Source organism: Rattus norvegicus, chromosome 1 (genome assembly GCF_021556685.1).
Source record: "Rattus norvegicus strain SHRSP/BbbUtx chromosome 1, alternate assembly SHRSP_T2T, whole genome shotgun sequence".
NCBI lineage: Eukaryota > Metazoa > Chordata > Mammalia > Rodentia > Muridae > Rattus > Rattus norvegicus.
Genome location: NC_141534.1, coordinates 120117790 through 120128087, shown reverse-complemented (window position 1 = coordinate 120128087; position 10298 = coordinate 120117790). Strand labels below are relative to the sequence as shown.

Below are 10298 nucleotides of genomic sequence, written 5' to 3'. Positions count from 1 at the left end.
GGCAAACATCCCCCTCCCCCCTCCCCTTCCTTATGGGTGTCCCCCTCCCAACCCTCCCCCCATTGCCGCCCTCCCCCAATAGTCTAGTTCACTGGGGGTTCAGTCTTAGCAGGACCCAGGGCTTCCCCTTCCACTGGTGCTCTTACTAGGATATACATTGCTACCTATGGGGTCAGAGTCCAGGGTCAGTCCATGTATAGTCTTTAGGTAGCGGCTTAGTCCCTGGAAGCTCTGGTTGCTTGACATTGTTGTACTTTTGGGGTCTTGAGCCCCTTCAAGCTCTTCCAGTTCTTTCTCTGATTCCTTCAACGGGGGACCTATTCTCAGTTCAGTGGTTTGCTGCTGGCATTTGCCTCTGTATTTGCTGTATTCTGGCTGTGTCTCGCAGGAGCGATCTACATCCAGCTCCTGTCAGTCTGCACTTCTTTGCTTCATCCATCTTGTCTAATTGGGTGGCTGTATATGTATGGGCCACATGTGGGGCAGGCTCTGAATGGGTGTTCCTTCAGTCTCTGTTTTAATCTTTGCCTCTCCCTTCCCTGCCAAGGGTATTCTTTTTCCTCATTTAAAGAAGGAGTGAAGCATTCACATTTTGATCATCCATCTTGAGTTTCATTTGTTCTAGGGATATAGGGTAATTCAAGCATTTGGGCTAATAGCCACTTATCAATGAGTGCATACCATGTATGTCTTTCTGTGATTGGGTTAGCTCATTCAGGATGATATTTTCCAGTTCCAACCATTTGCCTACGAATTTCATAAAGCCGTTGTTTTTGATAGCTGAGTAATATTCCAGTGTGTAGATGTACCACATTTTCTGTATCCATTCCTCTGTTGAAGGGCATCTGGGTTCTTTCCAGCTTCTGGCTATTATAAATAAGGCTGCAATGAACATAGTGGAGCACGTGTCTTTTTTATATGTTGGGGCATCTTTTGGGTATATACCCAAGAGAGGTATAGATGGATCCTCAGGCAGTTCAATGTCCAATTTTCTGAGGATTTCCAGACTGATTTCCAGAATGGTTGTACCAGTTTGCAATCCCACCAACAATGGAGGAGTGTTCCTCTTCCTCCACATCCTCGCCAGCATCTGTTGTCACCTGAGTTTTTGATCTTAGCCATTCTCACTGGTGTGAGGTGAAATCTCAGGGTTGTTTTGATTTGCATTTCCCTTATGAATAAAGATGTTGAACATTTCTTTAGGTGTTTCTCAGCCATTCGGCATTCCTCAGCTGTGAATTCTTTGTTTAGCTCTGAACCCCATTTTTAATAGGGTTATTTGTTTCCCTGCGGTCTAACTTCTTGAGTTCTTTGTATATTTTGGATATAAGGCCTCTATCTGTTGTAGGATTGGTAAAGATCTTTTTCCAATCTGTTGGTTGCCGTTTTTTCCTAACCACAGTGTCCTTTGCCTTACAGAAGCTTTGCAGTTTTATGAGATCCCATTTGTCGATTCTTGATCTTAGAGCATAAGCCATTGGTGTTTTGTTCAGGAAATTTTTTCCAGTGCCCATGTGTTCCAGATGTTTCCCTAGTTTTTCTTCTATTAGTTTGAGTGTGTCTGGTTGGATATGGAGGTCCTTGATCCACTTGGACGTAAGCTTTGTACAGGGTGATAAGGATGGATCGATCTGCATTCTTCTACATGTTGACCTCCAGTAGAACCAGCACCATTTGCTGAAAATGCTATCTTTTTTCCATTGGATGGTTTTGGCTCCTTTGTCAAAAATCAAGTGACCATAGGTGTGTGGGTTCATTTCTGGGTCTTCAATTCTATTCCATTGGTCTATCTGTCTGTCTCTGTACCAATACCATGCAGTTTTTATCACTATTGCTCTGTAATACTGCTTGAGTTCAGGGATAGTGATTCCCCCTGAAGTCCTTTTATTGTTGAGGATAGCTTTATCTATCTTGGGTTTTTTGTTATTCCAGATGAATTTGCAAATTGTTCTGTCTAACTCTTTGAAGAATTGGATTGGTATTTTGATGGGGATTGCATTGAATCTGTAGATTGCTTTTGGTAAAATGGCCATTTTTACTATATTAATCCTGCCAATCCATGAGCATGGGAGATCTTTCCATCTTCTGAGGTCTTCTTCAAATTCTTTCCTCAGTGTCTTGAAGTTCTTATTGTACAGATCTTTTACTTGCTTGGTTAAAGTCACACCGAGGTACTTTATATTATTTGGGTCTATTATGAAGGGTGTCGTTTCCCTAATTTCTTTCTCGGCTTGTTTCTCTTTTGTATAGAGGAAGGCAACTGATTTATTTGAGTTAATTTTATACCCAGCCACTTTGCTGAAGTTGTTTATCAGCTTTAGTAGTTCTCTGGTGGAACTTTTGGGATCACTTAAATAAACTATCATGTCATCTGCAAATAGTGATATTTTGACTTCTTTTCCGATCTGTATCCCCTCGATCTCCTTTTGTTGTCTGATTGCTCTGGCTAGAACTTCAAGAACTATATTGAATAAGTAGGGAGAGAGTGGGCAGCCTTGTCTAGTCCCTGATTTTAGTGGGATTGCTTCAAGTTTCTCTCCATTTAGTTTAATGTTACCAACTGGTTTGTTGTATATGGCTTTTACTATGTTTAGGTATGGGCCTTGAATTCCTATTCTTTCGAGGACTTTATCATGAAGGGGAGTGAATTTTGTCAAATGCTTTCTCAGCATATAATGAATTGATCATGTGGTTCTGTTCTTTTAGTTTGTTTATATAGTGGATCACATTGATGGTTTTCCATATATTAAACCATCCCTGCATGCCTGGGATGAAGCCTACTTGATCATGGTGGATGATTGTTATGATGTGCTCTTGAATTCAGTTTGCCAGAATTTTATTGAGTATTTTTGTGTCGATATTCATAAGGGAAATTGGACTGAAGTTCTCTTTCTTTGTTGTGTCTTTGTGTGGTTTAGGTATAAGAGTAATTGTGGCTTCGTAGAAGGAATTCGGTAGGGCTCCATCTGTTTCAATTTTGTGGAATAGTTTGGATAATATTGGTATGAGGTCTTCTATGAAGGTTTGATAGAATTCTGCACTAAACCCGTCTGGACCTGGGCTCTTTTTGGTTGGGAGACCTTTAATGACTGCTTCTATTTCCTTAGGAGTTATGGGGTTGTTTAACTGGTTTATCTGTTCCTGATTTAACTTCGGTACCTGGTATCTGTCTAGGAAATTGTCCATTTCCTGAAGATTTTCAAGTTTTGTTGAATATAGGTTTTTATAGTAAGATCTGATGATTTTTTGAATTTCCTCTTAATCTGGTGTTATGTCTCCCTTTTCATTTCTGATTTTGTTAATTTGGACACACTCTCTGTGTCCTCTCGTTAGTCTGGCTAAGGGTTTATCTATCTTGTTGATTTTCTCAAAGAACCAACTTTTGGTTCTGTTGATTCTTTCTATGGTCCTTTTTGTTTCTACTTGGTTGATTTCCGCTCTGAGTTTGATTATTTCCTGCCTTCTACTCCTCCTGGGTGTATTTGCTTTTTTTTGTTCTAGAGCTTTTAGGTGTGCTGTCAAGCTGCTGACATATGCTCTTTCCTGTTTCTTTCTGCAGGCACTCAGCGCTATGAGTTTTCCTCTTAGCACAGCTTTCATTGTGTCCCATAAGTTTGGGTATGTTGTACCTTCATTTTCATTAAATTCTAAAAAGTTTTTAATTTCTTTCTTTATTTCTTCCTTGACCAGGTTATCATTGAGTAGAGCATTGTACAATTTCCAAGTATATGTGGGCATTCTTCCCTTATTGTTATTGAAGACCAGTTTTAGGCCGTGGTGGTCCGATAGCACGCATGGGATTATTTCTATCTTTTTGTACCTGTTGAGGCCCGTTTTTTGACCAATTATATGGTCAATTTTGGAGAAAGTACCATGAGGAGCTGAGAAGAAGGTATATCCTTTTGCTTTAGGATAGAATGTTCTATAAATATCCATTAAGTCCATTTGGCTCATGACTTCTCTTAGTCTGTCGACATCACTGTTTAATTTCTGTTTCCATGATCTGTCCATTGATGAGAGTGGGGTGTTGAAATCTCCCACTATTATTGTGTGAGGTGCAATGTGTGTTTTGAGCTTTAGTAAGGTTTCTTTTACGTATGTAGGTGCCCTTGTATTTGGGGCATAGATATTTAGGATTGAGAGTTCATCTTGGTGGATTTTTCCTTTGATGAATATGAAGTGTCCGTCCTCATCTTTTTTGATGACTTTTAGTTGGAAATTGATTTTATTTGATAATAGAATGGCTACTCCAGCATGCTTCTTCTGACCATTTTCTTGGAAAATTGTTTTCCAGCCTTTCACTCTGAGGTAGTGTCTGTCTTTGTGTCTGAGGTGTGTTTCCTGTAGGCAGCAGAATGCAGGGTCCTCGTTGCGTATCCAGTTTGTTAATCTATGTCTTTTTATTGGGGAGTTGAGGCCATTGATATTGAGAGTTATTAAGGAATAGTGATTATTGCTTCCCGTTATATTCATATTTGGATGTGAGGTTATGTTTGTGTGCTTTCATTCTCTTTGTTTTGTTGCCAAGACGATTAGTTTCTTGCTTCTTCTAGGGTATAGCTTGCCTCCTTTTGTTGGGCTTTACCATTTATTATCCTTTGTAGTGCTGGATTTGTAGAAAAATATTGTGTAAATTTGGTTTTGTCATGAAATATCTTGGTTTCTCCATCAATGTTAATTGAGAGTTTTGCTGGATACAGTAACCTGGGCTGGCATTTGTGTTCTCTTAGGGTCTGTATGACATCAGTCCAGGATCTTCTGGCCTTCATAGTTTCTGGCGAGAAGTCTGGTGTGATTCTGATAGGTCTGCCTTTATATGTTACTTGACCTTTTTCCCTTACTGCTTTTAATATTCTTTCTTTATTTTGTGCGTTTGGTGTTTTGACAATTATGTGACGGGAGGTGCTTCTTTTCTGGTCCAATCTATTTGGAGTTCTGTAGGCTTCTTGTATGTCTATGGGTATCTCTTTTTTTAGGTTAGGGAAGTTTTCTTCTATGATTTTGTTGAAGATATTTACTGGTCCTTTGAGCTGGGAGTCTTCACTCTCTTCTATACCTATTATCCTTAGGTTTGATCTTCTCATTGAGTCCTGGATTTCCTGTATGTTTTGGACCAGTAGCTTTTTCCGCTTTACATTATCTTTGACAGTTGAGTCAATGATTTCTATGGAATCTTCTGCTCCTGAGATTCTCTCTTCCATCTCTTGTATTCTGTTGGAGAAGCTTGTATCTACAGCTCCTTGTCTCTTCTTTTGGTTTTCTATATCCAGGGTTTTTTCCATGTGTTCTTTCTTGATTGCTTCTATTTCTATTTTTAATTCCTTCAACTGTTTGATTGTGTTTTCCTGGAATTCTTTCAGGGATTTTTGTGTCTCCTCTCTATGGGCTTCTACTTGTTTATTTATGTTTTCCTGGAATTCTTTCAGGCATTTTTGCGATTCCTCTCTGTAGGCTTCTATTTGTTCTCTAAGGGAGTTCTTCACGTCTTTCTTGAAGTCCTCCAGCATCATGATCAAAAATGATTTTGAAACTAGATCTTGCTTTTCTGGTGTGTTTGGATATTCCATGTTTGTTTTGGTGGGAGAATTGGGCGCCGATGTTGCCATGTAGTCTTGGTTTCTGTTGCTTGGGTTCCTGCGCTTGCCTCTCGCCATCAGATTATCTCTAGTGTTACTTTGTTCTGCTATTTCTGACAGTGGCTAGACTGTCCTATAAGCCTGTGTGTCAGGAGTGCTGTAGACCTGTTTTCCTCTCTTTCAGTCAGTTATGGGGACAGAGTGTTCTGCTTTCGGGCGTGTAGTTTTTCCTCTCTACAGGTCTTCAGCTGTTCCTGTGGGCCTGTGTCTTGAGTTCACCAGGCAGCTTTCTTGCAGCAGAAAAGTTGGTCTTACCTGTGGTCCCGAGGCTCACGTTCGCTCGTGGGGTGCTGCCCATGGGCTCTCTGCAGAGGCAGCAACCAGGAATACCTGTGCCGCCCCTTCCGGGAGCTTCAGTGCACCAGGGTTCCAGATGGTCTTTGGCTTTTTCCTCTGGCATCCGAGATGTGTGTGCAGAGAGCAGTCTCTTCTGGTTTCCCAGGCTTGTCTGTCTCTCTGAAGGTTTAGCTCTCCCTCCCACGGGATTTGGGTGCAGAGAACTGTTTATCCGGTCTGTTTCCTTCAGGTTCCGGGGGTGTCTCAGGCAGGGGTCCTGCCGCTCCTGGGCCCTCCCCCACGGGAGCCCAGAGGCCTTATACAGTTTCCTCTTGGGCCAGGGATGTGGGCAGGGGTGAGCAGTGTTGGTGGTCTCTTCCGCTCTGCAGCCTCAGGAGTGCCCACCTGACCAGGCGGTTGGGTCTCTCTCTCACAGCGCGAGAACTTTCCTTTTAAAATTAGTAGGTGACTAACACAGAAATTCATGCTGGGTCACCTTGAAGAGAATATGAAAATGTGGAGTTCTCAACCTTAATTAGAATACTTATATCATACACCACAGATCTCAAGGATCTTTATAGAAGAGAAAGCAGAAAGACTGCATGTTGGCAAATTTTATGTTAACTTGACAAAGTCTAGAGTCATCTGAATGGAAGGATCTTCAATTACACCTTCCCTCCATAAGACTGAACTGGTAGGCAAGACTGTCAAATATTTTTTAAATTGGTGATTTATATAAAATGGGTCAGCCTTTGGGCAGTGGTCCTGGGTTCTGTATGAAGGAAGGCTAAAGAAGTCACAGGAGCAGTCCAGTGAGCAATATTTCTCCTCGGAATACATGGAGTGCAAGAGGCTTCTGTCTCTAAGTCTGTACCCTGTTTGAGTTCCTGTCATGATTTCCTTTCATAATAAACAGGGATATGAAATTTTAAGCCAAGTAAACCCTTTCCTCCTTCCCAACTTTCTTTTGGTCATGATGTTTCATCAGAGCAGTACAATCCCTAACTAGGAAAGATTGTAAAAGCAACAGTGGGTGGTTTCTGGGGAAGAAAAAAGAAAAATCAAACATCGTTTTCTGGACATGATTAGGTTGTTGTACACATGAACTCACAGTAGCTGTGCCTGTTTACATAAAATCAAACTAGACAAAATCCCAGCATGAATGTATGCTGGAGTCATAGCTTCCCTCCTTTAGCTGAGGAATTATTGGCAACTGATCACCGATGGAGATAAAAAATCAGTTTTATTCAGGAATGCATTCCTGTAAAATAACTCATGCTTCAGTAGATGGATCTATACCCCAAACAATCCTAAAAAGACTCTGAATTAAAGAAAAGGAAGAAGAACATGAATTTTGGAGGTCAAAAGGATGGGGAAGGGATAGAAATCTGAAGAAAGGTTGTAGGGTTTGATCAGAATACTTTACATATGCACATGGTATTTATAAGAGATAATTCATAAATGAGGAAGAGTGAGAGGGGAAGCCTGTTGGTTGTTCATAAGTAAAATGGCACAGAGAACACAATTTAACAAGTAAAGAAAAGATGAAACTATCATATAACCTAATTTAGCAGTACAAAAGCTTTACTTTCGAATATGTTTCTAATAACAAGTTTAGCTGTTAAGTCATAGAATAAGTAATGTAGTGATAATAGGTAACTATTAAATATATCACTATGTCCAAAAGACAGGTCTTCCAGACCAAATGAAGCAGAAATATTGGCATTGAATGATACACATTAAATGGACCTAACAAGCATTGACAGAACATTCCATCCAAAAAACTAAATGACACTGTTTTCTGCAGCCAAAGAAATAATCCTCAAGAGTGATCATATATAACTACACAACAAGAACATGAATTATAGGATATCTAGTACTATTCCCTTCTGCCCCCTCCACACTGTCCACTATGTCTATTCTATGCTCACTTCCAAATGAGAATCATGTGTACTGCTTTGAGTACTCTGTGTTAGTTAACTTCTCTGGATCATTATTATTCTTTATTAATCATTATTCTTTACTTTACAGCCAATGTCTATTGATATGTAAATATATACCATGTTTTTCTTTCTAAGTCTAGGTTATCTTGCTTAGGATGACTTCTTTTTCTAGTTCCCTTCATTTCCCTCAATTTCATGATATCACTGTTTTGAACAGCTGAACAATACTCCATTATGTGAATTTTCTTTATCCATTTTTCAGTTGAGGACATCTAGGTTGTTTCTAGTTTCTGGCTATTATGAATAAGCTGCTTTGAAAATAATTCAGCAAATGTCCTTGTGATAGGATGGATTGTCCTTTGGGTATATACTCTGGAGTGGTACAGCTGAGTCTTCCTTCAGGCCTGGATTCCCAATTGTTGGAGAAAACTGCATATTGATTTCCAAAGTAGATGTCCACATGTTTATAGCCATCAGCAATGGGGAGTGTCTCCATTGCTCTACATCCTGCCTAGTATTAGTTGTCACTTGTGGTTTTGTTCTTAGCCATTCTGACAGGTATTAGAGTTGTTTTGATTTGCAATTTCCTCATGGCTAAGAATGTACATTTAAAATTTTAAATATTTATTTTATTTTTCCATGATTTATTTTTGATTCACTTTAAATGCTGATCACAGTTTCCCTTCCTCATCAGTACTGCCCACATGAGTTGCAGTGTCTTCTCTCCTGAGTGCTGCACCAGCTGAGGGAAAGGGACAACTTTTCTACTCCCATGACCCCAGAACTCCCAGATGCTGCAGTTGGGGAGGAGGAATCTGGAAGAAGTCTATCCCTTTCTGTTTCATGCCACTGCATGAGTAATGAATGGTAGGGCCAGGTCTCCCACACTCATATCTTTGGAGGACTGGCTCATCAGCAACTCCAAAAATAGCGACGTCCATTCTCCTGAGTACTGCATCTGGCTAGGGGCAGGGCCAGCTCTCCCAGGGTGCTGAGGTTAAAGATGGGGCCAGTCCACCGCATCCTTCCATATCAACATGTCCCCAGATGGCAGCTCAGACCAGGGATTTCTGCCTGGCCTTTGGTAGTAACAGGCCCCTACTACTACAGTACTATGGACCCAGATGTGGACCTTGATGGCAGCACATGCCAGGACCCCACACCATGGTCCAAAGTGGCTTCACCAGCTACTCACATGAGGCTGTTCCTTGTTATCCTCGGGTCTTCAGTTCTGCCTCTCTTCATTGAGCCCAGATCCTTCTTTTACTCTTTCTTTTCCATTTATCCACCACATACTTGCTCTTCTTAGTGATTCGCAGAACGTCAGAGTGTCCAGAGCATTCCAGAACAGTTTCAGGAATGTTATGCCCAACTTGTACATTATGGTACTAGAAGCAGTCATCTCGGGTGACCCACCCTAAGCTTTCAAGGGACATGGCTGGTGGTCATTTCAGACTAGCTCCTTGTCCAAGCCCCTGGCACATGTCTAATGGGCATTTTGTGCTCTCTGCTCACCAGGCTTTATGTAAGGTTCATCTATCTCTGAAGTCCTCTTTCCCATGGCTCTAACTCTCGGGTTCTTTTAGTCTCCAGCTGGCTCCAGGTCTTGGGAGCCATGGTGGCCTGCATGGTGCCACATTGGTGGTCATCTCTGGCTAGCTCACTGTCCAAAACCCCTGGCATTAGACCGGTAGTAATCTCAGGCTCATTTTTTTCAGGGAATGTTAGACTATGGTCCTAGTTAGGGTTTTACTGCTGTGACCAAGGCATCTCTTATAAGGACAATATTTAACTGGGTTTGGCTTTCAGGTTCAGAGTTTCAGTTCATAATCATCAAGGCTGGAGCATGACAGCATCTAGGCAGGCATGGGCTAGGTAGAACTGAGAATTCTACATCTTCATCTGAAGGCTGTTAAGAGGAGACTGGCTTACAGGCAGTAACGATGAGGGTCTTAAAGCCCAGACCCACAGTGACACACTTCTTCCAACAAGGCCACACTCCCTCCATCAAGGTCACACCTACTCCAACAAGACCACACCTCCAAGTAGAGCCATTATCTGAGCCAAGGATATACAAGCCATCATACCTTCTAACTACTCAGAAGTTCATAGGTCAGAACACTATGACCTAGACACAGCCTGTCTCCTCTTTGCCATCAAATGACACACATGTGACACAGCAGCCACACCTGCAAAGCTTCTAGGACCAGGTAGATGGCCATTTTTACTCTAATAATAATAGCAATCTATGAACATGAGAGACCGTTCCATCTTCTGATATCTTCTCTAATTTTTTTCTTCAAGGAATTCAAGTTCTCAGCAAACAGACATGGTGGTTTGACTATGCTTGGCCCATATGGAGTGGCACTGTTAGGAGGTGTGGCTTTGTTGGAGGAAGTGTGTCACTGTGGGAATAGGCTTTGAGACCTTCCTTTCTCCTAGC

General features: G+C 41.3%; 1 non-coding gene across 1 annotated transcript; it reads right to left on the bottom strand.

Annotated features, from left to right (window-relative positions):
• Positions 1-9932: 9932 nt before the first annotated feature.
• Positions 9933-10066, bottom strand: LOC120100444 (small nucleolar RNA SNORA17). Its single transcript, XR_015655989.1, has one exon. It is a non-coding gene; the product is annotated as a small nucleolar RNA SNORA17 (small nucleolar RNA).
• Between the last annotated feature and the right edge of the window lie 232 nt (positions 10067-10298).